The sequence below is a fragment of the Crinia signifera genome, chromosome 8 (assembly GCF_055691185.1).
Source record: "Crinia signifera chromosome 8, ASM5569118v1, whole genome shotgun sequence".
Classification (NCBI taxonomy): domain Eukaryota; kingdom Metazoa; phylum Chordata; class Amphibia; order Anura; family Myobatrachidae; genus Crinia; species Crinia signifera.
Window position 1 is genome coordinate 36,975,299 of NC_139224.1, and position 21,077 is coordinate 36,996,375.

The 21,077-nt window shown below is 45.0% G+C and overlaps 1 long non-coding RNA gene across 3 annotated transcripts in view; it reads left to right on the forward strand.

Annotated features, from left to right (window-relative positions):
• The window catches only part of LOC146026982 (uncharacterized), a 43,883-nt gene extending 24,096 nt beyond the window's left edge, over positions 1–19,787 (forward strand). For 2 of the 3 annotated variants that reach the window (XR_014454612.1, XR_014454611.1), the window contains exons 2-5: positions 8,107–8,218; positions 16,503–16,605; positions 18,431–18,556; positions 19,323–19,787. This is a non-coding gene — a long non-coding RNA (uncharacterized LOC146026982). Of the gene's footprint in view, positions 1–7,704; positions 8,219–16,502; positions 16,606–18,430; positions 18,557–19,322 lie in introns of those variants that run through there. The other variant, XR_014454610.1, reaches the window with a different exon arrangement.
• The last annotated feature ends 1,290 nt before the right edge of the window (positions 19,788–21,077 follow it).

Below are 21,077 nucleotides of genomic sequence, written 5' to 3' on the forward strand. Positions count from 1 at the left end.
CCTCGGGACACATGCAGGGGTGCCGCGGCTTGGTGGTCTAGGACCAACTCAAATTATTAATGGTTAATTATTTATGAGCAAAACCAGTGCTGGTAGCTGGCAATCATAGAATGTGTACAAACAGAACCAAATCCTGCCCTTTACCACATAACTGCCACTAAGAATCGCATATAAACCCAATCTAAATTAAAAAAATTGACCTAGGGGGGCCGTGAAAAAAAGTCTGATTCTCTAGGGTGCCGTGAATCAAAAAAGATTGGGAACCCCTGATTTAAGGGGTTCCAAGACATACAGTATAATGGTATCTTTTCCTACTTCTTTTTTTCAAGGTACATTCACCATTTAGATATAAAAATTATTTTATTCCACGAATAGTAAAAATGTTAAATATTAAATAACCAGAAAATGATCTCCAAGAAACCCTGCAAAAACCAGGGTGTCCCAGTACATGTAAAAATCATAAAAACATGGCTTCCAAGGGAGTCAAACAACCAGAAGATAAGTCCAAAAAATAACAAAAAAACTATACATACAAGATAGATGACAAAGAAATCAAAATAGGCAGTTCACACTTTTTCCTTGTCAATGGGTTTCGGTTTAGAGGGAACTTTATGATAGTTATCTAAATATACTTTCATAAATTGCCAGTCCGTGAATGTACAATAGGGTGGATAAACCGTAAAAAGATAGGTTTCTGGAGTTTGAGATTATTTTGAAGTGATTGAAAACTTATAGGGCTGATTCTGAGTAGTGAGTAAAGCAAACACTACAAGTAATGGGGCCTATACACCTATGGTGTATTGGGGCAATCCCGATCCCCTGATCGTTGGATCTTCCAGTGGGCTCACAATGATTCTTAGAGTAGAAGAACGGAATGACTGAGATAGGCATGTAGTGGGTTAAACATTCCAGGCTGTGATGGAATGCTTAGTGAAGCATGTGACTTGGCATCCAATAAGGATGCAGGGATGGCAAAGTTAACCATGGATATGAGTTGCAGGTAGAGGAGGAGTCTTCCTCTTTTTCCTGAGTTTCCCGCCCGCGCTCCCTTCCTCCCTTTTATTTGGTTGTGGGTGGGTGTTTCTTTGCGTTGGCTCTCTGGCTGGAAAGAACGGCAGGTTAATTGATTTAAGGTCTTTGTTAATGGACGATTCATTGTATATAGTTGTTTTCCAATGGGTCACCTTTGTTGACTATAGTCCTTTTCTGGATCACACGATAGGGGACAGCGACACCACCACGGATGGGTGGGCAGCCAATGTAGAAGGCTGAGCTGGATACCGCTTGTTGTTAGGATATTTGTTGATTAGGTAGGATAATTCTGGGTGGAGCTTAAATACAATTTAATACAATCAATTAAATTAGTTTAAAGTTCTTTAATAAATACAGCTAACACTTTCTGTCAAACCTAAGTCTCCAAGTCGTTATTTCAGGTTTATGTTAAGTGCTAATTATCATGCAAATACAAGGTCACACATCAGCTGCTAGGATGTTCCACTGAATCTGCCACTAACCTCTGTGATTATTGGCTGATGTTCCATTAGTATGGAATTCTGACATTTAGTTCAGAATAGGAAACTGTTGACTGTTAATAGGACAGAAATAACTACAAATTGGGAGAGAACTGGGATTGCTATTGGCTAATAATAACAATCTGATAGAAACCAACTCCTAGATAAGGCAAGTGGAATGTGGTAAGTCTTCTTGGTCTAGCCTTGAAGGAATGGCCTCTGTCTGTATTGTATACTAGTAACCAGGGAACAGACAATTTATTGTGCAAAGCTACTAAAAATAGGTAGCCGGGTAAATTGGGGTGTCTCTGAGATGCAGGGTCGGATGGTGGTGGTGGTGGTAGTGGGGTCAAATGGTCAAAACAACTTGTCTATCCTACAGTATGTTGTAAACTGTGGTCTTCTTAGTTTAAAACTATTAAATTGTTTTCTTATAGACGTGCCTCTCAGTCTATGCTGCATGTAGTACTTAGCACTACTGAGCCTAGGAATCATGTTCTGTTTGTTGGCTCAGAATCTGCAGAATATGTTTTGCCAGTCAGCTTAGAGCCTGTGACTAATGCTCTGGCTGCTCACAGAGTGTCAGTTACATCAGCTCTGCCTATTATGTCATTTTTCTTTTATTTTCTTTGCTTCAATTAATTTGTGAAAAGAGATTGTGGTTCCTCTTTGTCCTACCTGGGGCAGCAGATGGGCAGGATTGTGACAGAGATCAGCTGCTGGTGCTCTTAATGGATCTGGCTGGCTGTTCTTGAACTGTCTGTTCAGAACCTGCTGTTACAGACCTCTGCAAAGTTTGATGTGGGCAAATTCTGGATTATATGTGGAACAAATGCACTTTAAATGCATTTCAAGGGTGGTACTACAGGGAACGCAGGCACTTCGGTACTCGAATGTAACAGCTGCCTAACATTATTGCTCCGATCAAGACTTGGATTCTCCGTTGTGGCGTTCTCTGAGCGAGTGCATTTGCCAGACTGAACATGGAAAGAAAAGGCTTGGCTCTTTGTGGGGACATGGTACACAAGAGCATCATACCCATGCCCCTGCCGATATTGCTATTGGGCCAGGTGTAGGATTCCACTCATTGTGCATTTTGATCATTTATACTATACTGTAGTTCTATGGACACACTCTAAACACTACTGTTCATCTCACTAAGCTGCTTTGGAAAATTCGATGCCAGTTATGTGCAGACATTCATTTGTAGTTCATGCTAATGGGGGTACTTCATTGGAAATATCTGCTTTTTTCACTGATAATAGAATAGGTCAAATTTACATTAGACCCATTCAATATACCTGACTGTCGGAAATTTTCAGACGGTGGGATATCCCGCAGATCATCGAAAATGGTTTCAGATCAACAAAAACTACTGCAGGTTCAACAATTTAGCAGCAATTTCACCAATTGAGAGTCGGCTTTAAGTCAAATCTGCATTTTTGAAAACAGGCGCTAAATTTACTAATTTACAGCCATTTTCACCAATCCGCGGCCTCATTGAATAGGTGTGTTCCAACTGTTGGAAATATCGGACCCCATTGAATACCCAAATGGATATGTGCATTTGTATTGAGGACATCTAAGTTTCCCTATACGGTATCTGGTGTAAATAGTCCACATTTATCATTTTTTAGATCAACACAGTTAGTTATACCCTTGTATTAAAAATATTGTAGAAATGTGGGGATAAGGTTTATATTAAATATAAACTTTTTATGCACAAATTTATTAAGAATATTGTACTGTATACAATGACCTTCAGGCTATTTTTGCCTGATGGTCATTAACGGGCTATCCAATTAAAGCCCTTTATTTTCTGGAGAATAATGTCCTGTAACACATGGAATCGAAGATAAATGTCCAGATCCATGTGTTATTGTGGCTCCGAGGGATCTCATTCTGGACTTTACTTGGAGTGCCGGAGCCACATGAAGCATAATTCGAGATAAGAAGGGGACAGCGTGCATAGGAGAATAAATGTAACAGAATACAATAGCCCCCGGTGAATCCATTAGCAGTGGAAATTACCACTGGTAATTAGATATACCCCTATGTGCAAGGGTTAAAGGGCAAGATGTACTAAGCTTTAAAAGTGAAAAAAATAAAGAGTGAAAAACCACCATCCAATCAGCTCCTACCTATCATTTTTCAAACCCAGCCTGTAACTTGGCAGGTAGGAGCTGATGGGCTGGCTGTTTATCACTTTCAATTTTATCACTTTTCATGCTTAGTACATCTGGCTCAAAGTGAGGGTGGGGTTGGAAGTAAGTTCCACAACCTGTAATGGTAAGGCTGTTAGGAACCATTAGTAGTTTTGGTTCAGGTCTGTTTTGTGTTCTGTTTGTGTTTGGGTATTTGACTCCAGTGGTCAGGCTGTGCCATTGCAGCTCAAATCTTCTGGAGACTTGATTATTCACTAGGCTGATGGATAATGAGCTCATTATTCCTGCTGGCAGCTTGGCTGGAGATGTCAAAGGTGTGCTAATCACCTGAGTCCTTCTTAAGGCATTCTCCCCAGCAATGCAGAGCCGGTGATAGCTTCCTGTTTCCTGGTTTGCAATTTCCTGGTCTGGATTGTCTTGTTCTGGCAAGTCTCTTGTCCTGCTGCAGTTTGAATCCAGTCATCCGGTGCCTTATGCAGAATTATTCCTGGGACGTGCTGCTGCTACCTTTCCTGCGTGAGCCTGCTGACTCTCAAGCATCTGGGAACCACTACCTTCCATCTTATGCCCAGTGTCGTGAGTGCATGTCAGTTGCCCAAGAGGAGGTTGGGCACTATTCCTCCAGTTTATTTATGTGGGGTTGCTCCCCTTTAAGTTGTGCTAGGAACAACTTGTCTGTGTGCGACGAGGTCGCCTGGTGTTTGGTTGCGACAGGGTCGCTTGACTGTTGTTTTGGTTGCGACGGAGTTGCAGTATTTTCATTATTATTTTCCATACTTGTGTCACTTCAGGGACTTGTACTTCTGCATTATCCTCTTTAGTCGGGGTTATTAGTTTAGTCAGATTTTCCTCTTGGACCTATCCCTGGCGGTCGTCGTGGGCTTGTCACCACCTAACACCTGGCTGCACCGGAGCTTGGGCGGGCCTAACTAGCCCTTTCAGCCGTGGCGGCTACAGGCGAAGCCTAGCATCCTGCATTCCACGACCACCTGTCAGGGAGGGCCAATAGAGTGAGGTTAGAGGCATCGCCGCCATACAGTCTGGGAGACCTTCAGTTACTCCCCGGATCGTAACAAAGGCAGAACTATTTCCACCTACAACTTGGTAATTCTAAAAGAAAAGTCAATACCCTACCACTGGCTCTGGCTCTGCCTAATAGGGGGAGAGGAGGGGGTGTAATTGGTGGTAGAGGAAATGAGTACCAGCACCTCACTAGAAACACTTTAAGCCCTGCCTATGTTTATATGAAACATAAATACATTCTGTGTTTAGACTTGGGTCTCATCCCCAACATATCTGATTATTCAATACAAATATTTAAAAAAATAAATCTGACATCCAAAATACCTCTGATTTCAAGCATTTTGGATATGGCCACCTCTATTCCCCGGCGCACAGGACACCACAAGTAGTTTACAATATAAAACAATACAATTCGTAAGTTCCCCCCTTTTCCTTCTTTGACTGTGAGCCCTTAACAGTAATTTATATATTCCTATATTTTTGTAGAGTTAAGATAATTAAAAGATACATTCTTCTAATATTTCTCCTGCTATCCAGAGGTTGAGAGAAAGCTCTGACCCTGCAAATCCTATTCGCAGCCTTTTAGGAATTGTTAACCAGCAGCCCTCACCAGAGCTCTGAGCACCAGTCTCTGGTTAGGAGAGTATTATATTTTGTTTGTTTTACACTGTGGCAAACTTTTGGGTCCATCGAGCACACATACAGTAGCTAATCACATTTGCCTAGTCCCTGCACCACTTTTTCTTCCTATTGTATGAGAAAGTTTTGCACAGCATTCATATCACAGTGAGCCCTATTATTATGCCAGCTGAAAGTGGCAGTATTATCACAGGCATAGGCGTGCGCAGCCCATTTTCTTAGGAGGTGCACCATTGGAGGGGCGTGTCCATCACCGCCTACTGGGCATGTCCATCATCGGCTAATATTACAAATAATGCCAAACACTGTAATGCCCATTAAACATAATGCCACGCACAATAATACCCATCACACATGCCACACAGTAATGCCCATCACACATAATGCCACACACAGTAATGCCCATTACACATTATTCCAGGGCTTGACAAAAATGTTTTAAATAAATAGCGACAATACGAACAGTGCATGCCGCAGGCTCACCAAAAATTTACACTGCAATGCATATTACAAATAACACAGCCATTAAATAGTATACCACATTCCTTAATGCCCATTACAAGTTATGTCACACACCATGATGCCCCTTATGTTACGCCTCAGACCATGATGCCCATTACACATTACATCTCAGATTATGCCACGAGGGGAAGGGGTTTCAAAGGCTCATTGCCAGGGGGTGGGGTGAAATTCTCATTTCCAGGGGTTACATGCTCCTTAGATGGTGGTTAAATGCACGCTACACATTGAAGCTACTTTAATTGTCAGCATTGGGCAGCATCCGGCCAGTGGCTCAAAAGAGAAGGAGGCTACGGCTCACATAGCCCCTCTATGCACACACACACAGTATACACATACAAAACCCGCACATACACACACATAGTATACATAGAGGCACAGCATGCACACACAGAGATGTACTGTAGTACATACCTCCCAACAGTCCCGATTTCAGCGGGACAGTCCCGATTATCAGGGCCTGTCCCGCTGTCCCACCCACGGGCGGCAGTGTCCCGAGGTGAGGGGGGGTTGTTGGGAGTCCCCCTGTCGGCTGCTATGCAGCGGGGAATAAACGCTGTGCGCATGCGCACAGTGTCTATTCCCGCAGCCAGGGGGCTGGGGGCATGGCTAGAGGCTCACAGAGCTTCTGGGTCATGCCCCCATAGCGGGAAAATGGGGGCGTGGCATTGCGGGAGAGCCGCGAGTATAGGCCACGCCCCCGAAATTAGACCACGCCCCCGAAATCCCCCTCCCCCCGGGGCCGCCATTGTCCCGGGACAGTTGGGAGCCCCCCAGTTTGCCAAGAATAGACGCTGTGCGCATGCGCACAGCGTCTATTCAGCGATGATGAGCGGCGAAAACGGGCATGGCCGGAGTTCGCGTCACCCCATGAGGCCACACCCCCTTTTCTAGAGGCCGCGCCCCCTTTTCGGGAGCGCACGGCGAAGCCGCGTGAACGTCCCAACCTCCCAACTTCAAAAGTTGGGAGGTATGCATACATATACACACACACACACACACACACACACAGTATACATATAATAAGCTGATACACACACATGTTTCACATAACAATAAAAAGACCAATATAAAAACAACTTTTGATACCCTCCCACCTCTAAAACATAGTCATAACATCCAAACCCCCCGTTCCAGGCAGCACCTGATAAGTAGCACATTTCAGTCACCACTGGCAGGAAGTCCTCCGAGTCCTCACCCAGCCAGGGCCCCGTGCTGCTCTCATAGAGGACGAGCTGTGCACTTCAGCTCCCCCTACAGGCAGCCAGGTACCTCACTAGATCTACAGCTCTGTGTGTCACTGCAGCCAGCCCTGCTCCGCTCCGGAAAAAAAATGCTCTTCATTGCGATGTCGGCCTTGGCTGCAACTGTGCGGGGGTGTCCTGTCCATCATTAGGAGGTGCCTGTGCACCCCTGGCACCCCCTGTGCGCACGCCTATGATCACAGGGCTCACTATGTTTTATGTGAATTAAAGGGTTTGGAGCAGTTCTTACGAAAAAGTGTTCCAAACCCTTTAATGCATTTAGGTAATACTAAAAGAATGTGAAAATGTTGTGAAAACAAACTTTTTGACATTAATTTAATAAAAATTGTTAATAAATCTGTCCCTTAAGCTTTTAGACTTAAATTGTAGATATGTACAGAAATCATTTGCTAATTTGTATCTTCCCACATTCTGGGTGAGATTTAATAGGACGAGAGATTCAGAAAGTGAGAGATTTGGTAAGAAATCTCCAGTTTTTTAAAAGCGACAATCATTTACACTGCAAACCCAGTATGATTTTGCTGTGTAAATGATTGCCACTTTAAAAAAACTGGAGATTTCTTACCAAGTCTCTCACTTTCTGAATCTCTCATCCTATTAAATCTCACCTCCTGTGTCTAATTACTGTAATTACTCAAACCATGATATGTTCCAAGTTCTATCAGTTTGATTTTGCATAACAAATTAACGTTAGAATAATTATTTTTATATTGCTATACAAGTCTTTAGCCCCATGTTCTTTAATGTTGTTTTCTGGTGAGTTCTGTTCACTTTCAGTAAATTACAGAGGAGTGCTAAGTGACAGAAGGTTAAAGAGTTTTTATTTTTATTTTATTAAATCTACTTTCTTTACAAGATATAGCTGGTATTGCCAATTATAATCATTTGTGCTTAATACTAAGTAAATAAATCCATAACATCAACCATCTTAACAGTGGTGTTTTTGCAAGTTCTTATTAATTTCATTTTTTTTGTCTTTGTTAGGGATGAGCAGTTTGTTTTTTATTGAACACCGAACACTCCCGATCTTTGAGGTTCTGACTCAAGCTAAAGACCCGTACACACTAGATGACCCGCAGCACCGCTGATATAGCAGGTACACACTGAACAAATCACCCAGCCTGCACCCATTATAAATACGCCGCTGTGAAAGAAACCTACCTAAGCATCTTTAAAAATCTATTCTCTACAGGGCCAGTACTAAGAAAGTAACAATAATGCTGCTTTAATATTAATGCAGTTAGATGTCAATGTTTGTTTTGAGAACAAGCCAATTTCTGTAATGTGTTCTAAAATAGCCCCCCCCCCCACTCACATTCAATCTTTCTGAAGCAATACATCTCATATCATTAGCTTTAAATCTCTAGAATGCCACATATCACTGTGCTGATCTCACTTCTGCTTGAGACATACATAATGATTTACTTGCTAAATAAAATACTGTATTTCCCATTGTTTATTTCCCTATGGCAGCTGGCCAATCTGATTATTATTATTATTTATTCTGTTAGTAGATTTTAATATTAATGAAACTAAGAAATGTGATGTCATGAATATTATTGGAACATAAATGTGATGTCATGAATATTATTGGAACATAAATGTGATGTCATGAATATTATTGGAACATAAATGTGATGTCATGAATATTATTGGAACATAAATGTGATGTCATGAATATTATTGGAACATAAATGTGCATGTTTTTTGTGTAATGGGTGAGAAGGAAGTCATTTCAATTGCCACTTTAGAAAAAGATTTAAATTGAGATAAAGGGCCTGGTTCTGGTTGACTCGCTAAGCATTGTAAATTTGCTGCTTAGCGAGCCATCTAGCGATGCCCGCGGGGCGGCATTTACCTGCAGCCTAGCGAACAGGTATGAATCACCCCCTTTGTTTGCAAATGGGAAAAGTCATGTGCAATACAGGTGGGGCAGATGTGACATGAGCAGTGAGAGTTAGATTTGGGGGAGTTATTTTGTTTCTGTGCAGGGCAAATACTGGCTGCTTTATTCGTACACTGCAATTAAAATTTAAGTTTGAACACACCGAACCCAAATCTAACTCTCTCTGCACATGTTACATCTGCCCCACCTGCAGTGCACATACTGTAAACAAAATGTGCATGTGATCAGGTCTGAATTATGCCCAATGTCTGCATCTTAAATGTTGACATTCTAAAAGTGCAGAGAATTAGAATTAGGTACCGCCGGTGAGGGTTAGGGTGCTGGAAGAGTGTAGCGGGGGAGTGGGTTGTGGTTAGGGTATGCACTAGGGGGAAGATTAGGGATAAGGCAGGTATACATACAGAAAAGCTGGCATATCACATCACTCCACCGACCTGATGGTCACATTACTGCTGGTACCCAGAAGATGGTGCTGACATGTTTCATGTCGATGTTGTGCGTGACCATGTGATAATTTTTATGTTTACCTTATTCATGTCGACATGTGAACTGTTATCTCCTTATGGTCATCATACATGATTTGCCCAGAAGAGTTTCCTCACTATGGCCCTTATTCTGGTTGGTGCGGTAATATCCGCGTGCGTTCGTGCCGCCGATGTTTTGTGTCTGCGCATGTGCAGAGGCGTCTCTGTGCATGTGCGAGCGGGACGCACGGCCACATTCCGCATGAAATGTGTACACTACGAACAGGGGGTGGAGAGGGGTGTGAAGGGCTGTTTGGGCTCATTACCATATGTTTACACACCGCGTTTCATGGGCGTTCCCATGCAATCTCTGGGCGTACATATGGTAATGCGGCCGTGACGCACGTGTAGGGGGCGGACATATGACATTGCCCGATGTCAGCTGCCCACCCAGATCCCTGCTTTTGCACGGAGAAATGCCCGTGTGGTCTGAGGTTGCGGGAGCTGCCTGGCCACTCGGTCCTGCATTCGATGGGGAGGTTCCCTGAGATGGAGGAGGTGTTATTCATGAGAAATACACGTGCGGTCCGTTCGGACAGCTTCTTACCGTGTACGGACGGAGTTGGCGATCCATATGGAAGGCGGGGTTTAGGACGCACGGTGCTGGCCGCATATTCGGATCCGGCCGCACCGATCAGAATAAGGGCCTATGGCCTTTATTCAAATCTGATCGCAATACAAATTTGTTCTGAAAATGGGCAAAACCATGTGCACTGCAGGTGGGGCAGATTTAACATGTTTTAAGAGAGTTAAATTTGGGTGGGGTATTTTGAAACTGAAATCTAAATTGCAGTGCAAAAATAATGCAGCCAGTATTTACCCTGCACAGAAACAAAATAACTCACACAAATCTAACTCTCTCTATACATGTTACATCTGCCCCACCTGCAGTGCACATGGTTTTGCCCATTTAGAGAACAAATTTGTACTGCGATCAGATCTGAATAAGGGCCTATTATTCCATCTAGGGCTCTGATCCACCAACGTATTACTAGCCACATTGCTGAAGAACCCAAGTAACTAGTACTAAGCATTAGCTAAGGATGCATAGTAGGACCTGGGGCAGTGCACAACTTCTTCCCATAACCTCCATGTTACGTATGCTAGTTTGGGGGCCACGAGCTGCACCTGGAGAAGACAATGGCATTAACATCATGTATTTGGGCGCTAGTATACAATGGCTTGCATTGCTCTGGTTCCTGCTTGTTCTAGTATTATTTCAGTATAAATTTATAATTCATTATACTGTAGCTCTATCTGGGATGGGCACGTCAAACTCCAATTCCCAACCGGGCAGAGTAAATAAGGTCTAAAGTCCCCCATCCACGTGCGATATGGCCTGTTTTCATGTGATTCAGATGGATTGCATGAAAATTGGCACATATCATGTTCTTTCCCTGCAATTGCGATGACAGGCACGCTCGCAGATCTGATGGACTGCAGTGGATATTTCTCACAATTGCACATGAATAGGTGTACATCGCAGTGCATTTGGACACCTGCGATGCGATCGCTGCGATTACTCATAGGAAAGTTTATATCTGGTAATAGCCCATCCCACCTGATGAATCGCATGTGTACATCGCAGGCAAAAATGTCCTTTCACATTTATCACATCAGATGGATCACAGCAGGATAGATTGCATGTGAAAAATCTGATGTAAATGAACCACGCAAGTAGCAAATCGCATTCAAAGCACTCCCGGGAAGGTCCCGCCCAGATTGCAAGGAAAACGCATCAAACTTATTGCTGAGAGAGATCTCACTAGTGTATGGGGCCTTAAGATTAACTGGGCTACAAAAAATAAAGTCATGCAATTTTGAAAGGATTATTAGAAAAACCAACAATAAAGTTTAATAATAGAGATATGAAGTATCTCAGGAAGAAAATGTTTTGTTAATGAGAATAATTGTTCTGAAAAATCTGAAGCTACAGTACTGTACAAATCTCTTCAGATTTCTCTTGAACTCTCCCAGGAATCTGATCTGACCCCGGATTAATTTCTCACTCTATTCAATTCAGATACATCTGGTCAGACCTATGATAAATCCCTGACAGCTTCAGATCAAATGGATCTTTGGCGCAGCATGTAAAGGCCCCCATACAGTATGCGATTTTGGGCCGATTCTATGCGATTTCGGCACTTGGGCTGATAAAACGGGTGAAATCGGCCCAAAATCGCATGTGTGTGACATTTTAACCGATCCAATGCGAGGTACCATGCGCATCGGATCAGGTGGTCAGATGTACAGTATGTATGATGACATCTGACCTCCTGCAGTGGGCAGGCAGCTGTGGCTCTCAAATGAGTGGCTGGGGGGTGCAGCGGGGGTTGCCCGTGAGGAGCAGTGCGGCCGCGGTGGTGATCAGAATGGTGGGGCTGGTGGCGGTGATCATCAGTGTGCTGTGCAGCGGGCGGTCAGCAGTGGCTATTACAACTTTAAAATAATGTGTCAAATGTCTGTCCGGCTTCTGATTGGCTGAGATAAAGCACTCTCAGCCAATCAGAAGCCGCCGGGAAGGCCTCCTAATAATAATAATACCACATATCAGTGTAAGTTGGGAAAATGTGTCCCTTCCAAACCCCTTTGTCCCTTCAGTCCAGCCACATGCCTCCTGGGTCACCTCTTGCTCCTTGTGTCCCCCTAAGCGCTCTGTGCCTCCTGTGTCTCCGTTGCTCCAGCCCCCTCCAATTTACCTTCTTCTTAGAAAGTTGTTCTTCCTGATGAATTTGCCTGATATTAGGGCGGGGGGGGGGGCATAAACACATAGGACAGTGGACAGCGTGATGTGTTCAGTGCTTATTGTGCACAGTAGGCTGGATGCGGTAGGGCTTTGCGAAGTCGGAACTTCACAGGTAGCCGGGAATGTGCAGCAGCTGTCCTCGTGGATATTTCCATGTCCCTTCTTGTGCAAGCGCAGAATGGTGAATGCTGACAATCGGAGCTGAGCTCTGTTCACGGCAGCTGGGCTGGGCCCCATTCCATTGCTTTCACAAAAGTAAACGCAGTCTTGGTGCCTGTAGGCTGCCAGGTTTACATGTCTGGTCTAAGATATACAGTAGTATATTTAGATTTGTTTTTTTCATTCCCATATAACACATTGCATTAAGGCAGTGGTCACCAGTGTTTTGGTGCTTGATTGGAATCGTTTGAAAAGAGATGCCCTAATTTTTATTTATCTCAGACTCATTTACATATGCAGCCTATATGCATCAATGAGGAACTACTAGGGCAGTCCTATTGCTAGTCAAATAGGATGTATTGTTTAGGGTTACCACCCGTCCGGGATTACTACGGACATTCTGGGAATTGAGCCCGGGTGGCATTCCAGGACTATAAAATGTCCAGGAAAACAGGCGACACACACACAGTCCTGCAGCCCGTCCTCCGAGTCCGACATAGGCTCGTCACCCTGCTAGGGCTGTGGCACTGACAGTGACGTAGCGTACATGTCGGGCTTGCCCGGTGCTGCGCTGCTGCTGGGCGATGTTCGCATCCGACCTACGCCGCCCGTGATCAGCCTGTGTGTAGCGTAAAGCAGGAATGGTCCGGGCCGGCACATGCGCAGAGGACCCTCGTGGATGCTGGGTTTGCAGCCTGCACCTACGGCCATCTAAAAGGCGCTGACAGTCACTGCTGCCCTGCCTCTCTCCAGGCAGCCAGTCCCAATGTGCCTCCACTGCCCCAATACAGTCAGTATATGTGATGTTAGTAAGTAAGTGGCATGCATTTTTGATTGTCTGTGGCAAGAATCAGACAGTGCAATGCAGTGCTGTGTGGGCCCTTCTCCCCTGTGGCAGTGGCTACTTTCCCTTGGCAATGAGCATGCAACCCCCAGCATAGAGCATGAAACCCCTGGCATCAAGCAAGAAACCTGTCGCAACGAGCATATAGGTAAGTGGCATTTATGTGGGCTAATATGCAGTAGGCATTACGACATGTGGTATTACATGTAATGAGCATTACATTGTGTGGCATAATGTGTAATTGGCATTACAGTGTTTGGTATAATGTGCAATGGGCATTATGGTGTTTAATATAATGTGTAATTGGGCATTATGGTGTTTAATATAATGTGTAATGGGCATTACGGTGTTTGGTATAATGTGTAATGGGCATTACAGTGTTTGGTATAACGTGTAATGGGCATTAGGGTGTGTGGTATACTATGTAATGGGTGTGTGACATGTAATTGGCACTGTCCATATTGTCCCTCCTTTACAAAAAAACTTTTTGAGTCCTGGCATAACATGTAATGGGCATTGTGGTGTATGGCGTAACATGTAATGGGCATCATGGTGTGGCATAACTTGTAATGGGCATTACTGTGTGTGATGTAACATGTATTGTATGCAAAATCAAGAATGAAATTGAAGCAAAGGTTAAAAAAAACCAACATAAGGCGGGTCAAAGGGTGGGGCTGGGGTCAGGTCAGTGGGTGGGCTGTGGGTGTGTCAAGGGGCGGGCCACTGTCTGGGAATCTGTCAACAAAAAGGTGGTAACCCTAGTACTGTCAAGTGTTCTGATGGCCATGAAAGAGGTCAGAAGAGAGTACAGTCCAGTGCTGCTATCCAGGGCCAGCACGAGAATAAAGAAGTTAAGTACCGTGGAGTCTTCATGTGGTGGGAAACAGCTAAGGAAGTCCCCACTGCAGCATCTCTCAGAGGTAGAGTTAGGCCCTAAATGGCACTAGGGGTCAGGGCACAGTCAGGTTGTGGGCCTGTGCTCATGTAGGCCTGCAGTGTGCCAATTAAATGTTCCGGGCATTAGGCCCAGGTCACTTGATGCACCATTGAGTATTCAGGGTCTAAGGTCTGAGCACTTTTCATAATAGTAAACCTGAGCATTGGTCCCAGGTCTGTTGATGTGGCCTTGAGCAGCCAAGGCCTAAGCCCCTTTAATTAGAGTGAGCCTGGTCATTGGGTCCAGGTCACTTAAGTGTTCACATGTAGACAGTCAATGACTCTGATCCCCTGGAGAGTGCTCTGTGCATTAACTCCGGTGTTAATAATTAAGTAGGCCAAAATCCCATAATAAGTGACTCTGGGCATTAGGCTTGGCTACTTTGAGTTCCAAGTTAAGCAAGCATAAGACTCGTGCTAATAATGAAAACATCTGGGCAGTGGACCCACCCATGGCCATTGTAATTAAACACAGGGAGAGGAGGGTAGTCAGGGCTACATATGACATGGCGGTCTCTGCGTACAGTCAGGGGAACGCATCCACCATTCACCTCGGAATTAGGCCCAAACAAATCTCCCCTGTTTACTACTGTACATGTAAGTTGTACTATAGAATTCCCTGTATCCATCCTCACAATATATTTAGAAAACAAATAAGTATATGCGAGGGGACTTGGGAACGCAATTAATAAAGATAATTACAGAAAAAATGTATAAAATAAGTGGTACTTGTTTCCTAGCACGGCCACAATCTTATGGATCGTGTACCTTTAAGTTAAGGTACACGATCCATAAGATGGACCCGATTTCCTTTGAAATCAGGTCCATTTTGCCAGCTAGGACACAATATCGGGGGCATCGCGTCGGTCGGGACCATTAACATTGGTCCCGACGCGACCGACGCGATGCCCCCGATTTCCCCATAGGCTTCAATGTTAAAAAATATTTTAACATTGAAATCGTGTCGGGAAAGGTAAAATATCGGGGGCATCGCGTCGGTCGGGACCAGTAACATTGGTCCCGACGCGATGCCCCCGATTTTTCCATAGGCTTCAATGTTAAAATATTTTTTAACATTGAAATCGTGAGAAAATGTGAAAAATGTGAAATGGGCCAATATGACCCATTTCACATTATAGATGTCCCCGTCGTCACCCCACGATAGACGCCAACCCGAAGCGTGGCGAGCGCAGCGAGCCCGCGAGGGGCGGCGGTGCGCGTCCTCCGACCTTTTCATTCCCCTACTATCCACGTCGGCGTGGAGTTGAAGTGTGGCGAGCGCAGCGAGCCCCGCGAGGGGACGCGTATAACTTCACAGGTATACGCGTCCCCTCGCGGGGCTCGCCACGCTTCGGGCTCGGTGGCTCGCTGCGCTCGCCACACTATTCTATTCTCAACTCCACGCCGACGTGGATAGTAGGGGAATGAAAAGGTCGGAGGACGCGCACCGCCGCCCCTCGCGGGCTCGCTGCGCTCGCCACGCTTCGGGTTGGCGTCTATCGTGGGGTGGGGTTTACGGCGTTAAATTTGGGGGGGTTGGGAATATTTTACATTGAATCCAATGTAAAATCGGGTCCCAGGGACCCGATTTACATTTCATTCAATAAAAAAATCGGGTCAAAAATCGGTCGGTCGCGTCGATCGCATCGCATGCGACCAAATCGCATGCGATGCGATCGACCCGAATTTTCCGACACGACCACCCCGATGTAAATCGGGGTGGCCGTGCTAGGAAACAAGTACCAAATAAGTTATTATGCCCCCTTGAAAAAAAAGCTCTCCGGCTGCTGGGGATGAAATGAGATATAGGTAGATAAAAATCACATTTGACAACTTTTTCTGTCTCCTCTCCGGGGAGAGCAGACTGTCAGCTGGACTTCGGGGGGCGGAGACTGATATCTACGTCATCAAACCCTGTACAGCAAATACCGAGATTCACGGGTCTATGTCGGCACAGACCTGTTATTGCTCTTACTTTCTGTTGACAGGAATCACTATCACCATAATATCTATGTACTAATAAAAGCCTGTAACTGGGTACAGGGATCAGAGCTGAATCATCCACTAGGAAAGCTAGGCTCCTTCCTAGGGCCCATTTTTTACTGAGGGACCTGGGTTACTTAGGTGCATGGACCCCCAGGGTAGATAGTACATAATCTGGGGCACTGAGAATAAGGATTTATATGTATTAATCGTATAGAAAAGCAATTGATGTATTATGTAACCATGGATGTCACTCATGTGTGATTTGTGTTTTCTCACCAGATCGATCGCTTACTGTAACAACAAGAAGACGTTTGGTGGGAAGTGCTTCACCAGGCTCAGCAGGCCGATCCTCCAGCAGCTTCCCAGGAGGACCCTAGTAGAGGTACTATAGGCGGAGTCACCTGGTGCTAGAACAATGTGTGGCTGAGGTGATGCTTGTACGCCTCAGTGCTGTTATTGCAGCATTATACAGTATGTAGCAGTGGGAAGCTGGGTTACTCTTGTACCCTGCATATACCAAGGGTCCTGAGGAAGGGGACAAATATTTAGGGATGTGATCAATTTACCCTCTACCCCCATGTGCCACTCACACCTCCTATAACCCACCCATGTGTGTCCCTCACAACTGCTCCTATGCCCACCCACATGTGCCACTCACGCCTTGTCCTATGCCCATCCCCCAAGTGGCACACAACTTCTCCTATGCACACAAATATATGCCACTCACACCTGGTCCTATGCCCATCTGCCATGTTCTACTCACACCTTATCCTATGCCAACCTACATGTGTCCCTCGCACCATGTCCTATTCCCACCCCCCATGTGCCACTCATAACTATTCCTATGCCAACCCCCATTTGACACTCCCACTTTCTCCTTTGCCCACCCCTCACAGGGATCAATTTACATTGTAGAAACTGATGAAGTATTGGAATGAGATAATGAGGGGATGAGAGTACAATTCTCAGAATATAACAATGTTTATTTAACAACTAAAACCTTTTCCAGTGATTATGTCATAGTACATAGTATAGTATTTACAGAAAAAGGTTGGTTGGCGCTAACCCGATTGGGGGAGTGATAACTTACAAGCTGCAGGTCCTCAAAGAGGGGGGGCTGCCCTCTAATAGATAATATGAACAAATGGTTTTTATGAGGTCTTGCGCTCAGTAGGTTTAAATATAACAATATGCAAATGAAGCTGGACGTGATTGCAGGTGAATACAAGCACACTTTTATTGCTGCAGTGGGGAACAGAGTAAATCATGTGTCTTTAAACGCATGTAATAAACAATGTCCAGTGTATGCAGATCAATAAGCAAGTGCTGTGGTGCACAAAATAATGAGCCTATGGCTCAAGTCTCTGGTGGGTGGGTAGCGGGATGAAAGCACAAGTGAGCCATAGGCTCATTATTTTGTGCACCACAGCACTTGCTTATTGATCTGCATACACTGGACATTGTTTATTACATGCGTTTAAAGACACATGATTTACTCTGTTCCCCACTGCAGCAATAAAAGTGTGCTTGTATTCACCTGCAATCACGTCCAGCTTCATTTGCATATTGTTATATTTAAACCTACTGAGCGCAAGACCTCATAAAAACCATTTGTTCATAGTATAGTATTTGTCTCTGGTGCAGCTCACGTCGGTATCTGGTCCCTGGGTGACAATGTCTAAAGCAACAAACACTACGTCGTCAACTAATGGTCGACGGTGAGTAGGTTGACACCTAAGAACGGTGAATATACCCTAGGTTGACAGTGGCAGGCTGACGCAAGCTAAATGTCGACACTGAAAAGGTCAACATGGGTTTTTCATATATATTTTTTTGAACCGACTTGGTTCATACTTTACCATCCAAGCGGTCAGCACAGTGTACCATGCGAGAGGACGCTGTACACTTATACGGTGTTCGTGTCGACATATGTCAACAGAGACAAAAAAAGAGAAAAATTCATATTTATCTTTTTCATTTCAACCATGTCCAAGTTTGTGTCCACCTTCTGTCAATGTCAACCTAGGGTATGTCGACCATTGTTAGGTGTCAACCTAGTCACGATCGACCATTAGTGGTTGACCGACTGTTGACCTAGACCTTGCCTATCATTTATACCGTAAATGCTTTTTAACCAAAGTACTGTAATTGTGTGTAATGTCTGTGTCCTTCTTACTATACCCGGCTCATTACTTTGTGTATTACAGACCCTACTACACGAGATGATACACGCCTACCTGTACGTCTCTGAAGTACAGGACACCTCTGCGCATGGGGAGGAGTTTGTGAAGGAGATGAAGCGCATAAATCACCTGACCGGCGCTAATGTTACTGTAAGTATATAATCAGTCATTAAGGGCCCATTTATGTGGCCAACAGTAAGTGTACAGTATATGCTTAATTAGCAAGGTGCATTAGGTTACTCACTGATGTGTCTGCCCAGTGTGTACCCAGCTGCCCTGCTCCGGGGAGACAGAATCAGGCTGCCTGTAGCTGTTTGCTAGGTGTCAGCACAAGCCGGCTACATGCCAGGGGCTAAAATGATGCAATTGTTGTTTTAGCTACGCCCTCTTCCAGAAGTACCACAAATTGCTGTAAATGAGGGGGGTTTGGAGGCATGCAGGAGTCTTGCCCACCTCTCAGTATTATTCTGCATGATATTATTATGATTTATGTTATTTCTACTATCTAATTAGATTGAATATGAGGACCATGCCCCATTAGACGCCCTGAGGACCCACTGGTGGCAGTGCGACAGGTGCCTCCAATATCAGAAGAAGCTGATCAATCGCGCTTCCTCCACTACCTCCAAATGGTGGAAAGTACACGAAGCGCTGTGTGGCGGAGTAATCCGCAAAGTGAGGGAGCCCCCCAGCCGAGCTAAGGACAAGAACACATCTTCTTAGGCTCCGCCCACTATGCTCTCTGCACTCACCTCAGTGGGACTACATTCTGCAGTGTCCTGATACATTGCCTGAGGGGGGGAATCTTGTACATAGGCCCCAGTCAGCATAGTATGGCAGTGACACATACTTGCATAAGAGGATCACCACGTACAGTACACTTGCTGTGTTTCTAATGGATTCTTGTATTTTATAGGCACAAAAAGACCAAGGACAACTGCACCAGACCAAGAGGAGATGCCAACAACATCTAAGAGGTCCAGGAACTGAACTAACACCCTAATGAGCACCCACATGTCATCGCCCTCTGTGACCATCACGGACCAGCCTGGCATAACATCTGCATGTGGGCCTGGCAAATTCCATCTGGTAGTACATTATCTGAGGAGCATTGGTGCCTCCATCCTAGATTCAGCCATGTGACTACATCGGCCTACCAGATTCCTGCATTCTGCTGTGCCCGTCACAGATATGCGGCATGCCTGGTGTAACATCTGCACTTGGGCATGGCAAATTCCATCTGGTAGTACTTTATCTGAGGAGCATTGGCGCCCCCATCTTATATTTAGCCATGTGACTACATCGGCCTACCAGATTCCTGCATTCACGCTCAAAGAGCAGACTCCTATATTAAAGCTGATTAAAATGTCATCTTAAAGTAGTCACTGTCCTTTATTGTTTTATTTCATCTTAAAGACCAATCATTGTGTCATTTGGTCAATGCTACGTAGTAGTCATTTGACATAATTATACTGTATGTTATACAGTATTAAGTTAAAATAAGCAAGATTATTTTATATTGGGTGCTCTCATCATACTGACAGCCATTCATACCAGCAGTACACATAGAGAAACGTACTGCCATATAAACATTGCTGATCAGCACATGCAACACCCCAAGCTCACAAGAGTGCTGATCACAGGGCATTCTTCCTAGTCACAGGGAATACCTCTTAGTTACAGGGCATCCCTCCTAGGCACAAGGCATCCCTCCTAGTCACAGAGCGTCATTCTAGCCACATGGTATCCCTCTTAGTTACAGAGCACCCTCCTTGGGGGTGCTCTGTAACCAACCTGTTCGCTAGGCAGGTAAATGCCACCCTGCAGGCCCCCCCCCCCCCCCCCCCCACCACCTCAGTGAATCCCCGCACTAGCATCCATTAGGTGGATTTAGGAGTCTGGCTGGCCCTAGGCACAACATTATTTATTTATTAACAGTTTCTTATGTAGCGCATACATATTACGCAGCGCTGTACAGAGTATAGTTGAACATTCACATTATAACCCCCCCCCCCCCACATAGAGTAGAATGTGCCTCCTTGTATAGAATATAATGTACCTCCCCTTCCCTATATTATATAGAGTAAAATGCGCCACCCCCTCCCCGTATAGAGTGTAATGAGCCTCCGCCTTCTCTAGTATGAATTGGACACCCACACTGCCTTTACATCCCATGCATTGACCCATTCCAGCTGCGCTTCACCTTGCATCATGCAGGAAAGCAAGCTGTTGTGCCTCCCCTAGACACATGCCTACTGGGGAATTTGCCTCTGACGGCATCCCTCCTAGTCACATGGCATCCCTCATAGTCACAGAGAATCTGTTCTAGTCAGAGCATCCGTCCTAGTCACATGACATCTACCTTAGTCACAAGGCATCCCTTCTAGTCAGAGTATCCCTCCTAGTCACAGAGCATCTTTCTTAGTCAGAGCATCCCTCCTAGTCACAGAGCATATTTCTTAGTCACAGAGCATCCCTCCTAGTCACACAACATCCACTCTAGTCACACGTCATCCCTCAAAGTCACAGAGCATCCCTCCTAGTCACACGACATCCACTCTAGTCACATGACATTCACCCTAGTCACACAGCATCCACCCTAGTCACATGGTATCAATCCTAGTCACAGAGCATCCATCCTAGTCACAGGGCATCCCTCCTAGTCAGAGTA